The sequence below is a fragment of the Macaca nemestrina genome, chromosome 9 (assembly GCF_043159975.1).
Source record: "Macaca nemestrina isolate mMacNem1 chromosome 9, mMacNem.hap1, whole genome shotgun sequence".
Classification (NCBI taxonomy): domain Eukaryota; kingdom Metazoa; phylum Chordata; class Mammalia; order Primates; family Cercopithecidae; genus Macaca; species Macaca nemestrina.
Genome location: NC_092133.1, coordinates 92821297 through 92845435, shown reverse-complemented (window position 1 = coordinate 92845435; position 24139 = coordinate 92821297). Strand labels below are relative to the sequence as shown.

The 24139-nt window shown below is 38.0% G+C and overlaps 1 long non-coding RNA gene across 1 annotated transcript in view; it reads left to right on the top strand.

The window, feature by feature from the left end:
• The window catches only part of LOC139356336 (uncharacterized), a 66882-nt gene extending 43217 nt beyond the window's left edge, over positions 1 to 23665 (top strand). The window contains exons 2-5 of the long non-coding RNA XR_011608034.1: positions 468 to 595; positions 19176 to 19289; positions 21647 to 21735; positions 22039 to 23665. This is a non-coding gene — a long non-coding RNA (uncharacterized lncRNA). The remainder of the gene's footprint in view (positions 1 to 467; positions 596 to 19175; positions 19290 to 21646; positions 21736 to 22038) is intronic.
• Positions 23666 to 24139: the final 474 nt, after the last annotated feature.

The following is a 24139-nucleotide window of genomic DNA, read 5'->3' as shown; positions in this document are numbered from 1 at the left end:
GCTTTGTCATGGTGAGCTACTTCTCGCAGGAGTCAGGATCCACATCTGCAAACTATACAAAGACAAACAACATAGATTAAAAGCATAATCATCATTGAAATTACAGAGCTTCCAAGTGTTTTTATCAATTTTAATGTGTTACTAGCTGCTAATCTGTCTGTGGCTCCTTTAAGCACTCCAGTTCTTGGCATTAAGGTCAGATATGCCTGGGATGCTTTAAATATTTATTCTTTAATTTTGCAATATCCAAAGACAAGTTTGTAGAGTGTCCTTCTAGATACTTTTTTATTCTTTCCCAAATTTTGATCTTATTAAGAGCTATCAACAGTTTCCTCAAATCCTTGTGTTTAGCTCCTACAGCAGGCCATATCACTTGAGGTTGCAGTGCCACTATACTGCCATGTTTCCAGATAAAAGAACTTTTGCTGTACTTCTTATCATTTCTACCAACTGATCATTTTCTTCAGATCATCTGAACATAGCGTGGCGTGGCACAGACAAAGAGGGGCAATTCAAGCTAAACATCCTCTTAGGGGACCAATGGAATCATTGTGCAGCACCTCTGCCTGTTCTGCAATGCAATCTTCCTAAACAAGTAAGTTCATTATTTCTGGCCAGGTTCAATTTTGTTTACAAATAGATTTTGAGGGTGGTATGCCTCAATTATAGGAGCAGATTTATTATGCTAAATACTGAAATAAGAAAGCATGTGTAACTGCATTATATGGTGATTACATCTAGGCATTATTGCCAGCCAAGATTGATAAATATGCCCAATAAGTGTAATTGTTCTCTGTGTCAGCCCTTGTTGAAGGAATACTCATGGCAATGGTGATCGTTGCTATCATAGCTACCATTAAATTACTCACTGTGACTGACTGTCCTGCTTTCCTCAGGTTTTCTTCTGCCATCTGTGACACCTTCTTAATCTGTCCCCAGGTGGGTGGCTGTGTTCAACGGGTGTTGCTTGTGACAGTCAGGGTCCTCCTCAGCCTCAACATGGCTGCAAACGGGGGGTCCTCGGGATCCTCCCAGAATTCCATCTTCCTTGGCATCTGGCTCATGGTAAGGTTTCAGGTGTCTTAAAGGTGTCCAAATTGGCTGTTGATTTTGACCTGGAGAAATAAGCATAACCTCTACCCCAAGTTATTATTTTACCTATTTCCCAACTTCTTGTTATTGGATCTCTCCACCAAATCAATTGTTCTGCTTCTGTCTTTGCAGTTGGTTTCTGTAGATGCTCTTCAGCTGCTGATAACATCTGGACTTTGGACAGGCTCAAAAAATTTAAAGTTAATGCTAGATTCAATTGCATCTGTGAGGTTCCATATTCTCTATTTCCCCCTTTCTGCTTCTGCAACTGCTGTTTTTGGGAAAGATTCATTCTTTTCACTATGGCTTGTCCTTGAGATTTGTATGGGATACCAGTAATGTGTTTAATATTCCACATAGAGAAAAATGTAGCTAAAGCTTGGCTAGTATAGCCTGGGGCATTGTCTGTTTTAATAGAAGCTGGAATGCCTGTCACCACAAAACATTGCAAAAGGTGACGTTTAATACAGGCAGAAGACTCTCCTGATTGGCATGTAGCCCAGACAAAGTGAGAAAAGGTGTCCACACATACATGTACATAAGCTAGTCTCCCAAATGAGGGAACATGTGTGACATCCGTTTGCCAAAGAGAGTTAGGTTCCAATCCTTGAGGATTAACTCCTACTGTAAAAGATGAGGAATGTACCATTTGGCAAGTTGGGCATTGTTGCATAATAGCTTTAGCCTCTTTCCAGGTATTGCTGTATCTGCATTTGAGACCAGCGGTATTAACATGGGTTAAACTGTGAGTGTGTCTAGCATTATATATTGGATTAGCAACTAGGTGATCAGCCATTTGATTCCCTTCAGTCAAAGGTCCTGGAAGAGGTGTATGAGCCCTAATACGAGTGATGTAAAAAGGGTGCATTCTACTCCTAACTGCTGTTTATAATAGGGTAAATAAAGTCATCAGTTGTTTATCTCTATGAAATTGTAACTTAGCGTTTTCAATTAACTGTGTGGAATTAACCATGTATGAAGAATCAGAAATCACATTAATAGGCATATCAAAATCAGTCAATGCCTCAATTACTGCTACAAGCTCCTCTTTTTGAGCTGAAGTACAGGATGTCTGAAAAACTTTACCTTTTGATCCAGAATAAGAAGCTTTACCATTACTAGACCCATCTGTAAAACAATAAAAACACTTAGCAAGCTGCAGGTTGTTTACCACAGGAATTGTAAATGTAACCCATTTACAGTCTCATTCAGCTAGAGGGATAAGTAAAGAAACAGTCTTTTAAATCTATGACTATTAAAGGCCAGTTTTTTTGGAATTATAGCAGGAGAAGGCAGTCCTGGATGTAATGCTCCCATAGGTTGTATAACTGAATTGATAGCTCTTAAGTCAGTTAACATTCTCCATTTACCTGATTTTTTCTTAATTACAAAATCTGGAGAATTCCAAGGGGGAAATGTTGGAGCTATGTGCCCATTTTCTAGTTGTTCAGTAACTAATTTCTCTAAAGCCTCCAGTTTCTCTTTACTTAGCAACCATTGTTCTATCCAAATTGGCTCATCTGTTAACCATTTTAAAGGCATAGGTTCTGGAGGCTTAACAATGGCCACCATCAAAAATGATATCCTAAACCTTGGCAGAAACTTTGTCTTTCTGTTTGAAGCAGTTCTTTCAAAACTTGCAATTATTTTCTAGTCCCATACCAAGGACATACCCCATTTCATGCATTGTATGTTGACTTTGAGGGCTATATAATTGTTCTGGAATTAGAACTTGTGCTCTCCATTATTACAATAAATCTCTTCCCCATAAATTTATAGGTACAGAAGTTATAATTTGTTGAATAGTTCTTGGTTGTCCATTAGCCCCTTCACAATGCAAAATATAACTACTTTGATATACTTCATGGGCTTTAGCAACTCCAGCTATGTTAAATTGAGTGGGTTGAATTGGCCACACAGACAGCCAGTGCTGTAGAGAAATGATTGAAATGTCCACTCTTGTATCTACGAAACCTTTAAATTTCTTTCCCTGAATAGTTATTTCACAGGTAGGATGTTTATCAGTAATTTGATTTCCCAATAAGCTGCTTTGCCTTGTTTATTTGTGCTTCCAAATTCTCCTGTTCATTTAATTTCACTTTTCCCCATTCCCACGTACAGCACAATCAGGAGCTGTGCTATGCACTCTCCTGGCTCTGGTTTCCAAGGAAGAGAAGTAGATATAACAATTTGAATTACCCCATTATAATCTGAATCAATGACTCCTGTATGTATTTTTACCCCTTTTAAACTCAAACTAGACCTTCCTAAAAGTAATCCTATTGTCCCTGCTGGCAAGGATCCACAGACTCCTGTTGGGACCTTTTGTGGGTGTTCCTCCGGCAGAAGGCTCACAGCTTTTGTGCAGCATATATCTACTGTAGCACTACTGGCTGTGGCGGGGGACAGATATTGTACAGGGATAAGGGAATGGCCTGAGCTGGAAATGCTCCAGTTTAGAACAGGGCCTAGGACAGGTCCCTCATGGCATTTCCCAAAATCAGGTTCCCTTCTTTATCAAACTTAGAGAGACACTGATTAGTCCAGTGTTTTCCTTTTTTGCATTTTGGACATATTTCAGGGTCAGCAGTTTTTTTTCCCCCTCTCTGGTGGCCTGACTCTGATTTTTTTCTACATTCTTTTTTAGTATGACCATGCTTCCCGCAGTTAAAACAAGTTCCAGGAAATGGAATATTTCCTTTTTCCACTTTCAGTCCTGCCATTGCCTGTGCTAGCAGAGTAGCTTTATGCAGATGACCCCTGATACTATCACAGGCCTTGATATAATCAACTAAATGTGTTTTCCCTCTGATAGTTCTCAGAGCACCCTGGCAATTGGGATGGGCATTGTTGAAAGCTAATAACTGCAATACTATATCCTGACTCCTGTAACTGAGCTATAAAATCAATGGGTCCCTGTTTTATAGCACTAAAGGAAGGTGTTCTCCACCTGAAGTGATTTTTTTCCCAAGCTGTAATGCACACTCCTCTAAGTTGTTCTATGGCCTCATCCTGCATGACCACTTGTGTGTCTAAACCAGCCCAGCCACCAACCCCCAAAAGTTGGTCTGCAGTGCTATTAACTTGAAGTTGGGCCTGGGCATTGCGAGCAGCCTGAATGGAAGCTTCATCTGCCCAACAAGTTTTAAATTGTAAGAACTGAGCAGGAGTTACACAAGCTCAAGTAAGAGTGTCCCAGTCAGTAGGAATCATCTGACTGGAAACAGCAACATTCTTTAACAGTTCCATTACAAAAGGAGAACCTGGTCCATACTGATTTATAGCTTGTTTAAAATCTTTGAGTAATTCAAAAGGAAAAGGCTCAAATGTAGCTATAATATTTCCCTATTGATCTGGGGAGTGTATTCTAACAGGGAACTGCTAAGCCTCTAAATCACCCTCTCATCTAGCTTACTGAATTCCTGCCTGAATAGAAGTAAGAGTTGTTGCTCGAGGTGCTGCTCAAACAGTCACTGGGGCAACTACTTTTCACCCAGTGTCCTCTGGAAAAGAAAGATCTGGAGGTTCTTTTTCTTCAAAATAATAAGGACGGGGTGCAGAAGGGTAGGGACGAATCGCTCCCTCCTTTGCCGCTTTAGCTTTAGCTGGCAAATAAACCTGTTCTGTAACCTCTTCTGTTAGTTCACTCTACTCTCCTTCCTCCTCATTATCAGTGTGAAAAAGTTCCAAGGTGGAACAAACCACAGCCACACTTGTCCCATTGTTACCCTGATGCTTCTGAGCTCCCCTTCTTACTCACCATGGGGATTGCTTTAAGAGTACTTGGGTGTCCTCCAGCTAGTTCCACGTTCTCCAACCATTGCTCTTGTGACCCTTCGACCTGGATTTGAGCCCCAATGTATGGGCACCACTTACCAAGACCAGCTTGGCCAGGGACACTCAAACGCAGTGGCATTAGAGGAATTAAAGACACACACACAGAAATATAGAGGTGTGAAATGGGAAATCAGGGGTCTCCCAGTCTTCAGAGCTCAGAGCCCCAAACAGAGATTTACTCACATATTTATTTACAGCAAACCAGTCATTACCATTGTTTCTATAGATATTTGATTAACTAAAAGTATCCCTTATGGGAAACAAAGGGATGGGCCGAAATAAAGGGGTGGGTCTGGCTAGTTATCTGCAGCAGAAACATGACCTTAAGGCACAGATCGCTCATGTTATTGTTTGTGGTTTAAGAACACCTTTAAGCGGTTTTCCGCCCTGGGTGGGCCAGGTGTTCCTTGCCCTCATTCCAGTAAACCCACAACTTTCCAGCATGGGCGGTTATGGCCATCATGAACATGTCACAGTGCTGCAGAAATTTTGTTTATGGTCAATTTTGAGGCCAGTTTATGGCCAGATTTTGGGGGACCTGTTCCCAATGCTTTTGGATTATAGATCCCAAAAAACGGAAGTAAAAAGTGATAAAACACTGACTGTTAGATTCTGAACAGGCAGCACCCTTGGTAGATATCCAGCCTGAAGCAGAATCATTGCTGAGGATCAACTGTGTGTTCCTGGATTCATAGAGATGTGAGGGCTGAATCAGGCTTGAGAAGTGGGGCCTGTCTGGCTATGAAGATGAGCTCTGTTGATGAAAGGCTGCAGCCCCATGCTGGACATGAGGATTTGCTGAATTTGCTGCATGTGGGCAGCTGAGCAGTGGCATTTTATACTTGGGATACACCTTGTGCTCTTCCACATAACACTTGATTTGCTTTCCTATATTTTAATTGTCAGGCCAGCAACTGATGGTTAAAAACCTCACTTTGTCCTTTATCGAACATGTCAAGGGTTGTTTCAGTTTTTCAAGTTTGGATTTATTTTTGGCCTCTTCCTCCTTATTCTTATCCCTCACAGTTCATTTTTTATCAAACACTTCTCGGCATTTTCTAGTTCATTCTCTCCCTCCCTCTCAGCCACAGCTACCTCAGGCCTAGCTGAAAGCATCATATTGCTCCCAGTTGCCCTCTGCCTTCCAGTTTATTCTGCAAACAGAATCCGGGATCATGTTGTTCATACTGGTTTTGATCAGGCCCTGCAATCTGATAATTCCAGAGCACATCCTAACTGCCTTTGCAATCCAGTTAAACTTGAACATGTGGCCTCTGTCAATTCTCTCTCTTCTCCTTCTCTCCATTCCTCTTTCCATATCCACAAAATTGATTCAGCTGTCTATGTCACTGCTACTGTTCTGTGATCACATAGATGCAGTCCTGATTGTGCTTTAAACACACCGCCTTTCAAATCCAGGACACAGCAAACACCAGTGCACATACAGGCTGTCTGTATGCTGTGCTCTGATACCATATTTGTCTTTACTTCATTTGTCTTCATGGTGAAATAGAGGTGTAATGGGGCATAGGGGGCAAGGACGCTTCCCAGAAAAGATGAAGTCCAAGCTGACATTCTGTTGTTGTTGCCTCCTGTGAATTTTCCCTGAAGTAAGCTCTGTCTTTGTGGAAGCGTCAGCATAATGGGATATCTGAGCACAATGCTCGTGGACTTTCAGGATTTGATGCTTTGAGGCTACTTGCCAAGGCTACTTTTCCAGCTTCGTTGCACACTCCTCCAGTGTTTTCTCCCCAAGTTTTGAGGTTCAGCTGCACATTGCAACAGTGTTTTCTTTCCAAGTTTTGAGGTTCAGCTGTATTGAAGTGCTTGTCATTTCTTGAGCACTTCATGCTTTCTTACGTCTCTTTTGCATCTCACGTGATGCAGTTGACAATCTTATTTGTTTAGTCTTTTGTGACCCCTCACCCTGCAACCCACCAGCAAGTTAGATGGTGGCATATAGATGTTCTGCAAAAATCCTATCACTGGGTGTTCTCTGGTTTCTTGGTCCTACCCATGCCATTCTCACCTGTTCAGATCTTGATCAAGTACCAGGTTTCAAAATCATCTTTCCCTTTAACTCTAGCCCCAAAATGTCTCCCTTCTCAATTATAGTAGCTGTTGTCTTGACTACACATGTAGCATTTAACCATAGCACTGTTTCCTTGTTTAATGGTGATGTGTGTACACCCTTTCTGGTGGCAGGGACTCTGGCTATATTTTATTTCCCTAAGACACTAGAATAGTGAGGGGTGGGGCTCTTGATAAACTAGACACAAGAAGCTTGTTTTCCTTTCTTTGTGAGGGACATGTTGCTGGTTCCAGGAGCCCCCTTGATTCAGCATCTGATGTCTTAAACACTATCCCTCAGGGGTTCCAGGACTAAAGAACTCACACACTGCATGCTCTACTGCTAATGGTTCCTATTGTCAGTCTGTCTTTATCACTTGTAAGTTAATCTAATACATAAATGGGGAGAATTTCCCATACAAATAATTGTCCTATTTAAAATTGCCCTTGATTGCATTTATCTACAGTTTCACTAGGTCTCTCCAAGACACATGCAGTTTTTTAGAAGTCATGGTGATTTACAAGTAGAAGATTCTGAATTTGATGGGCCAGGGTTTCCTGGAGTTCTAATCCAAGTCCTATTCACTACAGATCAAGCCACTGTACCTGCTTTTCCAGAACAAACACACACCTTACCCAGGGACCTAGAACAAATAACAGACAATTGGGGAAGAGGGCATGACCACTCAGGTAGATTACTTCCTCATTGTCATTTCTATTTTCAGTAGAATGGCTGATTTAACAGGTCTCTATCTCCACTGGGGACTCCTTGGTTGTGCTGATGTTTGCTGTAGTTACCAGGCTAATGGCTCCTTTGTAAGTTATTTTGATTTTCTAATAATTCCTAATGAGGATAATTAAGTAAACAAAGCAAAGGCTAGAGAATAGAATGTGTAAATACAGATACATTTAATGATGCACTGACTGATGATTTCTGTTCATTGGTTGTTAACTGTGAGAATCTACCCCAAAAATGCTTGAGGTGTGAACAGACACAGGGTGATACCACAGTTGCTTTTTCTGAATCTCTCTCTTCTCCTCCCCTCCCTTAACACCCCTTCCACTATCCTTTACTTCTTTCTTTCTCCTTCCCTCCCCACTCGCTCCCTCCTGCCCTCCCTCTACTGCCTGTGGTAGGAGGAGTTAGGTCAGGTCATTACATTGGCAGGGGTTTTAGGGAAAGGGTGGTTATTCTGTATGAATCTAACTAATTAGGCTTCTTGCATGCATGGAGAGTTTTAGGGGGTTGGTGGGTTAGAAAGCAGTGTGACTTGGCAACTGCCAAGGGACTGGGGGAAGAAACCGCTAAGAGGACTGCTGGTCTGTCTGGCAAAGGCAGTAGAGTTGGGAATCAAATATGGCGAGGAGACAGGACAGGTCTGTGATAGACAACCCCCACCAGCAGAAGCACCTGGACTCAGGTGAATGGAGGCTGTTCTTTGGAAGCGATGAAAAGGAACTTTGGCAAAATGAAATGATTTCAAGTTCAAGAACTTCACAGGGGAGTTTGGAAGAAAGCTCCTGTGGAGATCTGGCTTCAATCTACCTCTTCACTGTGGTCAGCACAACTCACCTGCTAATGTGGTGTAATTGTGTGGAGTCAATGATATATATTAGAGTCCAGCTGTGTGTGAAGCAGGAGCTAGGCATTGTGCAGTGGAGTGAGTGTGAGTTTGGGAAAGAATAGAGAAGAGTCGAATCTGAGAAAAGAGCCACTGCAGTGCCTTAGGGCACTTCTACAATCCTCCACGTATAATTTTATCCTTTTAAAATTATCATTTAAATTTTAGACTCAGTGTGTATATGTGCAGGTTTGTTGTAAGGACATATTGCATGATGCGAGGCCTGGGCTTCATTTGAATCTGTCACCCAAGTAGTGAGCTTAGTATTTAATAGAAAGTTCTTCAGCCCTTGCCAATCTCTCTCCCTTCCCTTTCTTGTAGTGCCCAGTGTTTATTGCCCCCATCTTTATGTCTGTGTGTACTTAAGATTTAGCTCCTACTTATAAGTGAAAATATGTGTTATTTGGTTTTCTGTTACTGTGTTAATTTGCTTGGGATAACAGTCTCCAGCTGCATCCACGTTGCTGCAAAGGACAGGATTTCATTCTATTTTATGGCTGCATAGTATTCCATGGTGTATATGTATATTTTCTTTATCCAGTCTACCACTGATGGGCACCTGGGTAGATTCCACGTCTCTGCTCTTGTGAATAGGCCTGTGATAAACACATGAGTGCAGGTATCTTTTTGGTAGAAAGATTTATTTTTGCTTGGGTATAAATATAATTTTAAATGCATCTCACAGATTTCATAAATAGTATTTTTGTCATCATTCAGTTTTAAGCATTTATATTTTTATTTCTTATTTGACCCATCAAATATTCTGTTGTGTTTAAAACTTCCTAAATATATATGTTTGTATATATACATTTTAATGTTATACTTTTAATAATGAATTTTATCCTAATTGTGTTCCAGGCAGACAGAAAATGCAATCTGTATGATACCAATTCTTTGACATTTATTGAGACATCATTATGGCTTATTACAGAGTCAACTTTCATAAATGTTTCATGGATGCCCGAAAAGGATGTATATTCTTTATTTATTGAGTGTACTTGTCATGTACATGTACATGAGCTCAAATTTATTAATTTTGTTGTTAATTATGTTGTGGTGTTCTATCTTTTCTGATTTTTTCTTGCTTGATTTATCAAGTTCTAAGAGGTATATTCTGAAAGTTCTCATGTGACAGAGGATTTCTCTACATTCTAATAATTTTTGCTTGACATATTGTGAATGTTATTATACATATAGGAGTTTAGGCTTTTTATATATTTCTGGTGAACTGAAACTTTGGTTAGCATAAAATGACTTTTATCAAATGACTTGCACTCACCTGAGGGTATTCTCCTTAAGGACTCCTGGTTATCTGAAAAATTCCTGACCTACACTTATATTCTTCTTAGAGATTCAAGCATTGCTTCATGTTTTTGGAGAAGCTGTGGCCTATTTAAACATAGATGCCAGGGCTTCAGAGATTAACAGATGTCCTAATGAAAGCTTCAGTCTTCAGACTTTATTCATTTCTCTAAATCCATGCTTGCTTTGTTTGATTTTTCTTTTTCTGTTCCTCCCCACTCCCCTGGCTGACTTCTGATGATTCTATTACTTCTCATGTATTTGAAAAGTTTTAAAAATCATTCCTTGACTATTTGATCCATCATCTATGTGTCCTTTATTGGAGGATTTCTCCATCCAAACATCTATCATGGTATTTTTCCAGGAATGGAAATTTCATTCTCAATTCTTCACACATATATAGTGTGTGTCTCTGTGACTCACCTTAGTTCCTTTACTTTATCCTTTCTATTATTTAAACTACTATTACTAAGGCAATACTTTCTTTTGTATTAGTGATTATAAAGTAATTCATATACATGGTAGAAAATTTGAAAACCAGTTCAAAGTATTGAGGAGAAAAAACTCGTAATAATCAATTAGAATCACATAGCATTTTGGGGGGTCAAGTTTATTAAGATATAATTTGTATACTCAACTTGTATAAAATTTACCTATTTTAACTGTACAAAAAACTTTTGACAAATATTTACTACAGTATAACCAACACAACAATCACAATCTAGAACATTTCAGATACCTCAGAAAGTTATTTTATGCCCTTTTGCAGTTAATTCTCTCCCTGCAACTCCTGACCCCTGAAAACCACTGATATGCCATTGATATAGTTTTGTCTGTTCTAGAATTTTACAAATGTGGAATCATGTAGTATGAGGTCTTGTGTGTTTGTCTTCCTTCACTTACCATAAGGCTTTTGAGAGTCAATGTTGTTGCAGTTATTTAGTAGTCTTGCCTTCGTTTTAAATTCTGAGTAGTATTGCATTGTATGGATATTTTAAAAATTGTTTATCCATTTACATTTGGTAGAAATTTGCATTTTTTTCCAGTATTTGACCATTGTGAGTAAAAAACCTACTGTAAAAATTCATGTATTGTGTAAGTCTTCTTTGGACACAAACCTTTATTTCACTTGGGTAAATACTTAGGCTTGGAATTGCTCAGACATATGGTAAGTTTGTTTTTAACTTTACTTGAAACTGCCAACTTTTTTCCAATGTATTTGCACCATTTTGGATTTCCACCAGCACCAAGACTTGGTATAGCAGTTGTCCCTTGGTATCCACCAGGGATTGGTTCCAAGACCCCTCTGCATTCCAAAATTCATACTTACTCAAATCCTGCAGTAAGCCCTGCAGAACCAGCAGATACAAACATTCAGCCTCCCATATACACAAGTTTTGTATCCCATGACACTGTATTTTTTTTTTTTTTTTTTTTTTTTTTTTTTTTTGAGACAGAGTCTCGCTCTGCCGCCCAGGCTGGAGTGCAGTGGCCTGATCTTGGCTCACTGCAAGCTCCGCCTCCCGGGTTCACGCCATTCTCCTGCCTCAGCCTCCCGAGTAGCTGGGACTACAGGCGCCCGCCACCTCGCCCGGCTAGTTTTTTTGTATTTTTTAGTAGAGACGGGGTTTCACTGTGTCAGCCAGGATGGTCTCGATCTCCTGACCTCGTGATCCGCCCGTCTCGGCCTCCCAAAGTGCTGGGATTACAGGCTTGAGCCACCGCTCCCAGCCGACACTGTATTTTTAAGCCATGTTTAGTTGAAAAAAAATCCACATATAAATGGACCTGTGCAATTCAAACCTGTGTTGTTCAAGGGTCATTTTTAAATTTTAGCCATTCTACTGTATGTGTATTTGTGTCTTACTTTAGTTTTTTAATTTCCATTCTCAATGAATAATAATTTAGAGCACTGTTTTCATATGGTTATTTTGCATCTCCATATTATTTTTGATGAAGTATTCACATCTTTTGCCCATTAAAAACCGAGTTGTTTGTCTTCTTAGTATTGAGTTGTGTTTATACATTTGTATAGATTTATATATTTTGTAGGTTATCTCTTTACTTTACCAATAGTGTTTCTTGCAGAGCAAAATATTTTAATTTTGACGAATTCAAATTTACTTTTTTTTCATACTGCATTGCATCCTACTTTAAAAATACATGCTTGATCTGAGATTATTAAGATTTTCTCTTATGTTTTTAGTAGAAATTTTATAGTTTTACCCCTTCTTGTTTAAGTCTATGACCCATTTTGAATAAGTTTTCATGTACGATGTGTGAGGTAAGAGTTAATGTTTCTCTCTGTCTCTCTCTGCATGTGGATATCTAACTCTTCCAGTATAATTTGTTAAAAGTTTTTTTCCCCATTGAAATGTCTTGGCACCTTTGTTGAATAGCAGTTAACCTTATTTATGCGGGTCTAGTTCTGAACTCTACATTCTGTTCTCTTGAATAATAATGATTATGCCAATATCACATTTTCTTATGACAATATGACTTTCTGATGAGTATTAGGTATTGTAAGTCCTTCAACTATCTTCTTTCTTTACAAAATTGATTTGGCTCTTCTAGGTGACATTTGCATTTTCATGTACATTTTCAGATTAGTTTGCCAATTTCTACCAAAAATTTGCCAAAATTTTGATGGGAATAACATTGAATATATAGATGAATTTGGAAAGAATTGCCCTCTTAACAAAATTGAGTATATCTCTCTATTTATATAGATCTTTAATAATTTATCTCAGCAATACATTGTAGCTTTCAGTGTATAGTCTTGCATATCTTTGTTTAACTAGATATTTGTTTCTAACTAGATATTTCATAATTTTATGAAAGATATTACTTTAAAATTTTATTTTCTGATTTTTCATTGCCAGTATTTAAGAATAAAATAATTTTTAGATGTTGACCTTGTATCCCATGACTTTTGTAGAGTCGTTTATTGGTTCTTGTAGGTTTTTGATAAATTATTTGGGTTTGCTAGATAGATCATCAAGTTGTCTCTGAGTAAAGATTGTTTTACTTCTTCCTTTCCAGCACATATGCATTTCAATTCTTTTACTTGCCTTATCACACTGGCCGTTTGTTATAATGTTGTGTAAAAGTGGTGAGAACATTTTTGTCTTGTTCTTTATTTTCAGGGAAGCAAAATCAGTCATTCTATAAGGACTACTAAATAGGATAACTACAACTTTTATATAATGTCATTAAGTTGAGGAAATTCTCTTCTATTTGCAATTAACAGTTTTTTAAATCATGGATGAGTGCTGAATTTTTATAAAATTGTATTTGATTGTATCTATTGACATGATGCAGCCTTTTTTTTTTTTTTTTTTTTTTTTTTTTTTAGTTTGTCAATACACTGAATTAGATTGGTTGCTTTTTGAATGTCAAGTCAATCGTGAATTCCTAATATAAACCCCCGTTGGTCATGATATATATTACCTTTTGTATATTGCTGGACCTGACTTGCTAATAATTTGTTAAGGATTTTGTGTAGATATTCACAAGAGATAGTAGCTTGTGGTGCCTTTTATACAATGTTTGTGTCTGGTTTTGGTATCAGGGCAATGCCGACCTTGTATCAGTTAGGATGTGGTTCTGCATCTTCTCTTTTCTAGAAAAGTTGGCGTAGAATTAGTATTTCTTTTTAAATGTTTGTTTGAATTAATTAGTAGGTCCTAGAATTTTCTTTATGGGTAGAATTTTAACTATAAAGTAAATTAATTTTATTTTTGTTTTCTTTTGAGACTACAGAGGTTATGTCTTGTTATCTATTTTTTGAGCGACTTGTCTATAAATACCAAATCATTTATCTATTTTATCAAAAGTGTTGAATTCATAAGCATAAAGCTGTACATAATACTCTTTATTATTATTTTAGTATCTATAGGTTCTGCACTGATGCCTCATTTCTGCTGTTGGTAATTTATGTCTTTTTTCTTTTTGTCATGACTAACCTCTAACTAGGTTAGTCATAAACCTATAACTAGAGCTTTATTAATTTTATTGTCCTTTACAAAGAACCAGATATTTAACTTGCTGGTGTTTTCTATTTTTTTCTGTTTGTTTTAGCTTATTGATTTCTGTTCTTATGTTTACTATTTTCTACTTCTAATTATTCAGTGTTTAATTTTTTCATTTTTTTTTCAAATTTCTTAAGGTAGGAGGTTAGACCATTGATTTTAGATATTTATTGTTTTCTAATATAAGCGTTAATGCAAAAAAAAAATTCATCTATGCACTGCTTTAGTTTCATGTCACAAACGTTGACATATTCCAGTTTTCATTCTAATTAACATATTTAAATATTCCTATTGTGATTTCTTTGATTGCATCACTACTCTCTAGTGTTTTGCCTAATTTCCAAATATTTGAGGATTTTCTTGATATTTTCTAGTCTTGATTTCTGATTCCACCACAGTTAGAGAACATACTCTATATTATTTAAATTCCATTTTTTGGAAATTATATGTCTCTCGATGAATGTTTCTCTTTACTATTATGTATTTTTGGCAATAGTTATTGCTCTAAAATTTACATTTTCTGATATTAATATAACCAAATAAGCTTTCTTTTCAGTGTTAGCACAGTATATCATTTTTCATAGTTTCACTTTTAAGCTGTATGTTTTTGTTTGTTCAAAGTGAGTTTCTTCTAGACAATGTTTAGTTGGATTTTGCTTTTTCAAAATGTTTTATTTGCTTTTATTTTAAGTTCCGGGATACATGTGCAGAATGTGCAGGTTTGTTACATAGGTATACATGTGCCATAGTGTTTTGCTACACCTATCAACCCATCATCTAGGCTTTAAGCCCTGCATGCATTAGGTATTTGTCCTAATGTTCTCCCTCCCATTGTCTCCCAACCCCCGACAGTCCCCGGTGTATGTTGTTCCCCTCCCTGTGTCTATGTGTTCTCGTTGTTCAACTCCCACTTATGAGTGAGAACATGTGGTGTTTGGTTTTCTGTTCCTGTGTTAGTTTGGTGAAAATGATGGCTTCCAGCTTCATCCATGTCCCTGCAAAGGATGTGATCTCATTCTTTTTTATGGCTGCATAGTATTCCATGGTGTATATGTGCTACATTTTCCTTATCCAATTAGATTGGATTTTTAAAAATCCCATCTAACAATCTCTGACTTTAAATTGGATTATTTTTCTCATTCACTTTTCATTTGATGATTGGATGGTTGGCTTTAAATGTTTACTTGTAGGATTATCTTGAGGGTTGATAACTTCGTGTATTAAGGTATATGGTTATTAGAGCAGTGCCTAAAACATATGAAGTTCTCACTAAACATTTGCTATTATTTAATGACTCTTCCAGGGGCAAGCATGTAGTAAACATCAGAGTCTAAAATAACCTCATCTCCCCTAACTTGAATATATACTTTTTCCTTTATATAAAGGTGATGTGACTATTTAGGTTATGATCATTAGAAACCTTGATGAATTCTTTATTTCCTCCTTGGCTGCTAAGTTCATAATTTCAGTTCAAGCTTCAGTTGTGTTATTCTGAGCTGTCCAGTGACGAGATTCCTTACATACCACCCTATCATACATTTCTGAAATACTTTATATTTTTGTTGTCCTAGGGGCATCAAATATTCTTTTGGATGTCTTTGACACCAAGTTCATTTTCTTCTCTCTCATGATGGTGGAGAAACTTTTCGTATATCACTAGAAATACAACTGTCACACTTCCTGGCAGAAATTAATGTTTGCTGTATGGGTTTGGATATAGGGAAAAAAATGATGACAAATCAGTGTAGTTCTGAGAGTTCTGAGAATCGCTGGACTTTCACGGTACCTTCTTCTCTGTTATTAAAGTAGGGCAAAAAGCCATTCATTATGTTATTTTTGTCTAGGTAGATATTTAACTAGTTAAATTGTAGATTTAACCTTGTTAGGGTCCAAGGATGCTTTCCATGGTGTTCTTGAATTGGACTGGCTTAGAGAGCTAAGTATCTCTGTCACTAAACCTTATCCAAATTGACAAATGAGGTAGTTTTTGAAAAATCCCTGCAAGCAGCACTGGCTTACTTTTTGACTTTGGATATAGTTAGAAACTGGATTTACTTATTTCCCTTTGTTTATATTTATTTATTTATTTATTTATTTATTTTTAGATGGAGTCTCGCTCTGTCACCTAAGCTGGAGTGCAGTGGTGCGATCTCGGTTCACTGCAAGCCTCGCCTCCTGGGTTCATGCCATTCTCCTGCCTCAGCCTCCTGAATAGCTGGGACTACAGGTGCCCGCCACCATGTCCAGCTAATTTTTTGTGTTTTTAGTAGAGACAGCGTTTCACCATGTTAGCCAGGATGGTCTCGATCTCCTGACCTCGTATTCCACCTGACTCGGCCTCCCAAAGTGCTGGGATTACAGGCATGAGCCACTGCTCCCAGCCTCTCTTGTTTTTAATTAAGAAAAAGGACATCAATATCTTCCATACTGAAGGGAGTGGAAGGCAGGACTAATTATATATATTATCTTTTACTTCCATGATTTTCTCCTTTTGGGAGTTTTTGATTATGGCAAATACTCCTCATTGCTCATTTTTGGTGACAGAGAATATTATCTCTTTATTCTTTAGAAAATAGCAGGAGGGGAAGCCCTCTCTTCTACTTTGAATTAGAGTAGGTGCTTCATTTGTTTGTGGGGAAACGCCCTTGGGGATCTTTTCCTTTCCTCCTTTCCTAGATTAACAATGGTACCAGCACGTGCAAAAAAGGGAGAGTCTCTGCTTATCTTTGTCTGATTCTCCTGTCCTCTCCAGGGAAGTTACATTTTCTCTAAAGGATGAGCTGAAAATTCTCTTGGTTGTTGCCAGTTGAACTTCTGTTGCACTCTAGGAGAGCATTCTCACTCTGTTTAGGTTGTCTAAGTGCAGACATGGATGTGCAGGTTTGCTGGAACCTCCTGAGGATGTGCAATGGTTTTCTTCATGCCCTGGTTCTTTTGGGAGTGGACATTCTCTCCGTCATGCACAACCTCAGGCACATGGCTTGAGCTATGGCAGCACACAGTACAGCCATCACCCAGGCACACCCCTTCCCTAAGAAGAGGCTCATTGGGTTACACTTGGGTACTGTTGTTATCTGGCTTCTTGTCCATAGGATCAACATAGGATCCTGAGGTAAGTTCAAACCATCAAACCAGGGATGTTACTTATTATTTGAAAACTTGTTTGGAAAGATAATCTTAGGTTGTTCAGTGGTACCAGTCTTTGACAGGCAAATCTCCAGAATACATAGGGTCAATTCTCTCAGGTTCAGGAAGCATGTAATCTCTGTAAGATTCATTAATTTAAAAAAAAGACACATGCATAGAGAAATAGAACAAAATGGAAACTCTTTATTGGATACCTACTATTGGTTAGGTACCAGGGTTTCCTCATCATTTGTGGACATGTGAGTATAAACAAAACCAGGCTATGTGGCCAGACACTGTGTGACTCACACCTGTAATCCCAGTGCTTTGGGAGGCCAAGGTGCAAGGTGCAAGGATCGCTTGAAACCAGGAGTTTGAGACTAGCCTGAGCAACATAGCGAGACCCTGTCTCTGCACAAAAAAAAAAAAAAAAAAAAAAAAAAAAGAAAAAAGAAGAAAGAGAAGGAATGAAAGAAGGAAGGAAGGAAGGAAGGAAGGAAGGAAGGAAGGAAGGAAGGAAGGAAGGAAGGAAGGAAGGAACAAAGAAAGAGAGAAAGAAAGAAAAGCTAGGAAGCTAGGGTGTGGTGGTGCATGCCTGTAGTCCATACTACTTGGGAAACTGAGGCAGGAGGATCGCTTGAGCCCAGGAAATCAAGGCTGCAGTGAACTGTGATTGTGCTGTTACATTCCAGCCTGGGCAACAGAGCAAGACCCTGTCTCTACAAAAACAAAGCAAAACAAGACAACAACAACAAAGACCTGCCTATGTCTTCATGAACTTTGCAGTATAGTGGTAGAAAGTGTGAGGGCTGTTCTGTCATGCTTCTTGGACACTCGGCGGGTTTATGAAACCTCAGTGGGGAGCTCTGAACACCGTCAGGCCTTAGCCTGAATCTCTATAATTTCTGTGTGTGAGTGTTGACTGCTAGGGACAGTTCTGCTGAGCACACTCTAAAGTCGTATGCATGGGCTTACAGTTATAAATCATTTGGAGCTGAGAGGAGAACTTGTTATTTGGTTTCCTGTCTCCTGATCTAGATGTTACATTTTGTCATGGGCATGGAAAGCCCCCAAACTCCCCAAGACAGTACCTGGTTCATTCTGGGAGTTTCCAAATGTTCTGTCTTTCGTATTTCCAGAGGAATTAATGAAAGAGTGTAGGAACTCTGCTCTCTATCCTGTAGCTTCCTTGCTACACAAGTTAATTTGGGGTTAGATATTTTACCTCTTGACAAAGTTTTAGTATTTTGTGAGACAAAAACTCCGAGTTGAGGTGGAACTATTTTTCTATCATGGGACATTACTCAGGATGCAATAAACTGTGTTTTCCTTGTGGCAAAATTTGCAAACCTTCACTCAGTGAAAAGTACCTGGTTTTCTTAGCGATGAAGCCAGTGAAAAGTCAAATTTACACATTTCTCTCCACATGGGTAATGTTTTGAGCATTGCACTCGCACTTACAGCATGTCCTCTGTTTTCCTCCAGGGCTATAATTAAACCAACAGGGGTGACTGTTTTAGTAAAAACGTAAAGACTCAGGAAGATAAGCACCCCAGGATTGCACAAATCTAAATCTGGACTCAGTTCTTAGTGGACTATTTCCTTTCCCCATCCTCATTGCATTTGAAAAGTATGAACTTATTGGAAGCTTTGTGTAAACTGACACCTAAAGTTCTCTCAACCCAAGGTTGATTTGAGCACGTGTGTGTAAGTGTGTGGTGATGTCTAGTGCCAACTGATCCTGTCTAAAAGCCATTCGCTATTTGAATTGGTAGATCAGCAGGCAGGTTAAAATATTAATTATAAAGCTGCCATAACTTATTAGGAGAAATCAGAATTTTTCTTAATTCAAACAGCTGCTAATTAATTTGCCCTTGACAACTCTTAAGAAATAATAGAGCAAAAGAAAGAATTAGAATAATCGGAGGCGAATCTGATGAAAATAGTTTAGATTTCATTTGAATCATTTGAGGAAATGTTACACTAAAAATAAATAGCATAAATTATCAAATTATTTGTCTAGCAAAAATTAGGACTTTTAGAAAGTTGCCGATGCCGCTATACCATTTAAAAATAATGTTTGTTTTTTTTTCAGGCCCATCAAAGAGAGATAACATTTAGATAGGAGTACTGGATATTTGAAAATTCTTACACTCTGTGATGTGATATGGAGAAGTGACCAACACAACTTTGCCAACTATACTCCATTGTTAGTAACTGCCCATTAGAAAGGATATCTTTCTAAGTCTATTGCTAATTCAACTGTTGTTCACATGAGAAGTAGAGGCAAATGATAGCAGCCTGATCACTGATTTTTGATTTAGATGATCAATGATGTTGAGGATAGTGTTTGTATGTGTGAACATGGATGTGTATATGGTGTGTGTGTCTGTGTATGTGTATGTGTATGTGGTGTGTGTGTGTATGTATATGTGGTGTGTGTGTGTGCATGTGTGTGTGTGCAGGGTAGGTATCACCACATTCCCTGTGGTGTTATGTGTCTGAGATTGGTTCTTCTAGAATCTCCCACGTTTTAGAACCACTTTAAGATATTTATTTGTTCTCTCCAACCATCCTGCCAATCGTTTTATCCTTAAACAGGAATAAATTCTTACAGCTGAATCTATTCAGGATTTCTGTGTGTATGTGTGAAAATGTATATGATGCTCAATCCTTTAAAAATCTTTTATTCAAATAACTTTAAAAGTAAAACACAGAAAAAAGTGAGAGATGTTAGTACACTTAATTCCTTGCTTTCTTTCTTTTGCATCCCTAAATTACTTAGCCTCTGTTTCCAGCCAGCAGTGGAAACAGCAAGGGTGAGGGTCTTAGGAGTCAACATGTAACACCTATTACTTCCCTTTCGTGTTCAGAACCAATTCAGAGTTAAGAGCCAAGAGACACACAAATAGAGATCTAAGTTCAGCTTTATTACTGACAAAACCATCTAGAGATTGTGTTTTTTAATTTCTGTGCAAATGGCTTGCTCAAATACCCTGATTGGATTAGATGGATTCATACCCCCAGCCATGGACAGCTCTGGGCATCTCCAGGTGCCACCATGGGGCAGACCTGGCCTATAGGCAGAGAGATAACCATTGTGGTTTGCGGAATATACTGTCATCAGTTTCCTCTACTAGTTAGAAAAGTCACTCATTACCTGATGATAGAGGGGCCAAAAGGGCATGTTACATGCAAATGCCTCCCATGGAAACATGAAGAGTGGAGAAAAGCTGTTCCTTCCTAAGAGCAAGTAGGATTGATTAATCCCTTGAATCGCAATATGCAGTAAGACAAGCAATTTATGTAGGGACTGAGTTCTGCAGTTAGTGTACTTATCTCTGATGGCAGGCATTCCTTGTTTTTTAAGGCAGTCCTGTTTGTGTCTATTGGCCCCGTGTTTTTTTTACTAAAACTCTTTTCACTCTCAAATATGTTCTAGTATACCTGGCCTAGTGTGGATAATTAATTATATGATGCCCATAGTGTCTGGGGATAAAGAGGTCAATAGATTGAATCTCCTTAGATAACCTGACAGTAAACTTATACTTGTGTTGTTCTTGGAGTTTGAGATTGTTTTCCAGGATATTCATTTGGTAGAATTTCATATTAGTTAGAACTGAAACTATTCATCAGTGTGAACCATAACAACAGTGTTTGCAGCAATGAGAAACCACCAGTTCCCATGTGACTTTGTTGAAGACCTTTCCAGATTGCATGTAATGTCCTTCTGGACTAGACTTTTTTTTTTTCAGAGTTGGTGATTTAAAGTGTATTTCCTCCCTTTCCATGACCACAGCTGCAGCATTTATTGAAGGTTTTGTCTTTTAAGACACGGGGATTATGACGGTATTAAGTCTGCAGAAAGTGAGGCTTTCCTGGTGAATGGGAAACTTAAGAAACAAACTGAGAAATGGGGGTTCAGAGGAGAACCAAAGAAGACTCAAGGACACGTCCTGGAGAAGTGATATTTATAGCGATATATAGAAAATGATTCCAGTCCCATAGCATGGGAAGAAATGGCTGTGTGACTGGAATCCAAGGCAAACTGTTTGCCTGCTCTCATGTGTTAAGCTATAAGAGGGCAAACTATTCTCAGCAAGACTGCGCATGCTCAAACATATTGCCCCTGGTTATTTAAATGTCTATTAAAAGTGTTCCAATTCAGGGTAAGGATTTGAATTTCTTCTATTAATTGATGAAAATTTGAGAGGCTCTGTCAGAAACCATTTTCTTTATCAGGGCTCCAAAGTAAAAGAGGTGTTAGCTGGGTAGCTGGGCTGCTATTCTTAGTAAATCCCCTCTCCTCCTGCTGTGCTGATGTACTAATATTTTACTCAGCATTTGAAAAATACTTTGGCTGCAATTAAAAGTCCTGTAAGTCTGAGTGGGTATATAGAGGGCTAGGGTAAAAATTAAGCATTTGCTTCCCACACATTTTTTTTGAATATGTGACTCCTACTATACTGAGGAAGTCAGAATACAGTTCAGATATCAATGAATTTATTTAAATATAATTATAAACATTTAAATCCTGAAGCACTTCTAAATGTAATGTATTTTCAGGTTTTATTTTACTGAGAGAGAACTGCAGAGCTCAAAGAATGAATTAATTATTAGAAAAAAGCGGAAGTGTGAAGACCAAGATGGGAAAGGTAGTATATTGTATTTAAGATATAAGTGGAAATTCAATATATTTAAAGCATGGAGTTTGAGAGAAAGAGCATGGTGGGAGGTGAGTCTGAAGGGATGTAGGAACCAAATCTCCATCTATGGGAAGGTCCTGGAAGCCATGGTAAGGATATTTCTGTTTCTAAAGGTGCCCAAGAGAGCAGGAGAGGGGAGGAGAGGTCAGAGGTGCTCAAAAAGGGGTCTGTGTCCAGAGGGCTAACTGAGCACACATGTCTATTTCTCTCTTGGTTCCACTTCCCTTTCATGACTTAAAATGCATCATTAAGAAGAGTATGTCTATGAGAGAACTGGATGATTAGAGAAGAAGTTGTCATTGAACTAAAACTTCTGAGGAATTCTTGGAAGGTAGACAGAGGAGCCAAAGCCCAAGATATACATTGGAGAAATCAGAGAGGAAGGAAAGAACACCTAGCTCTCATTCAGGGGAAAACATTTTGGGTAAACAATGCTACGTAACTGTAGACAAAACACATGATAGTAATTTGTGCTTGTTAACATAGTTAACCTCATTTTCCAGTCATCAAAAGAAGCAGATAACTGAAGCTTATTAGATCTTCAAGGAAAACCAAGATCATAGGGGAAAAAATGACTGACCAATCCCAGAGAAAATAATTATTTAGCACTTAATTATTGCCAGGGACTCTTCTAAAACCTCTTTTCTTAAATTAACTTATTCAGTCCTCAACAACTCTGAGAGGTACTGTTATTCTTAAGATGAGAGAGCTGAGGAACTGAGAGGTTAAGCAATTTGCCTTAGATTCACACAGCTAATGATGTAGAGATTTGAACTTAGGCTGTTTGTCTCCCAAGTCTATGTTCTTAAATTTGGGGAAATAGTAAAGATAAGTTCCACAATGTGAAGACAGTTAGTAGCCTTAAGGATGAAAGGATGGTGCAAGTACCATGCCTGGTGAGTGACAGAGTATCAAGGCTGGTAGAGCCTGGTGAAAGCACAAGTTTTCAGAAAAGAGGGAAACAAACAATTCCTACAAAGTTAAGAAAATCACATTGACACCAGACTTCTCACTGGCAGAGATCACAAAGCCCTTTTCAAAAGTGGGTCAAACTGGCAGGCTGAGCACATATCCTTCCTTCCCTTTCTGTCAAAAGATGGGACAACTGTCTTCAACTTTGAATGACTTACACAGCAAAACATTCAAATTTATGGAAAGAAATGAAGACAATTTTAGACATGTCGGACTCATGGTTTACTATACAACAACCATCTCAGAAAGAATTATTCAGTAATAGCATCAAAATTAAAAATAAATCAAAGAAATAAGGTAGTAATCAAAATGAGAGTTCAGTAACTACTGACACATAAGGAAAGCAGTAACCATTCAGAACTAAAAACAACGGTATATGTTGCTGGAGGAGCTGTTTGAGGAGGTTGAGTATGGCAGCATACTGAGGTTCCCTTTCATTTCTGGAGAAAATATAAAAGTAAACAAGCTTAGTTTTGTGTGTATTTTATTTTAGAGATGGAGGTTCACTATGTTGCCCAGGTTGGACTCAAATTCTCAGACTCAAGCGATCCTTCAACCTCAGCCTCCTGAGTAATGAGGATTCTAGGCACATTCCACTGTGACTGGCTGCATATAAAAACAGGAAGAGCAAGTATTACAAATACAGTGTTAGGATTTATCACCTCTAGACCACTAGATGGGAAAATGAGATAAAGAATAAATAACCAATGAAACCAAAGACAAGGAAGTAAAGTAAATAAAAACAAAAATTAAAAAGAGGAAACAAACAGAACCAACAATGAATGTAAAATAGAAACAAATAATACAGCAGAATTAAGTTTGAATATAACATTAATCCCAATTAATGTAAGCAAGTTAAATTCTGCTCTTCAAAAATGGGTACTCTGAGAATAGACAAGTGAGTCAAAACCCACAAACCACTATAAGGGGTTTGAAAAATAAAAATAAGGTTTTTTCCTCTAATAAATGATACTCCAGTGTCATGCACAAATCTTAATTCTGTACTTTAAAATAGATATTAAAAATTATTTATTAAAAGAAAAATCTTACTTGATCGTGATGTATTTTATTCAGGAATAGAAGGTGGCTCAACATTCAGAAATATATTACTTTCGCTTGGTATAACAAATAGATTAAAGAAAAAGTCACATTCACTCATAGAAATATATTAGTTGTATTCTTGTAAATGTAGCACTTTCTTTTCTCATTGATTTATAAAAGCTCGTTATGCATTCTGGATGTTATTAATGGTTCCTCTGATGTTTATATTGCAATGATTTCTTCTTTTTAAAGTAATATCCTCTATTTTGAATAATTTAGAATGTTATCATTTTAATACTGTAAATATTGTTAATACTGTTATTTTATCTTCTGGATTTTT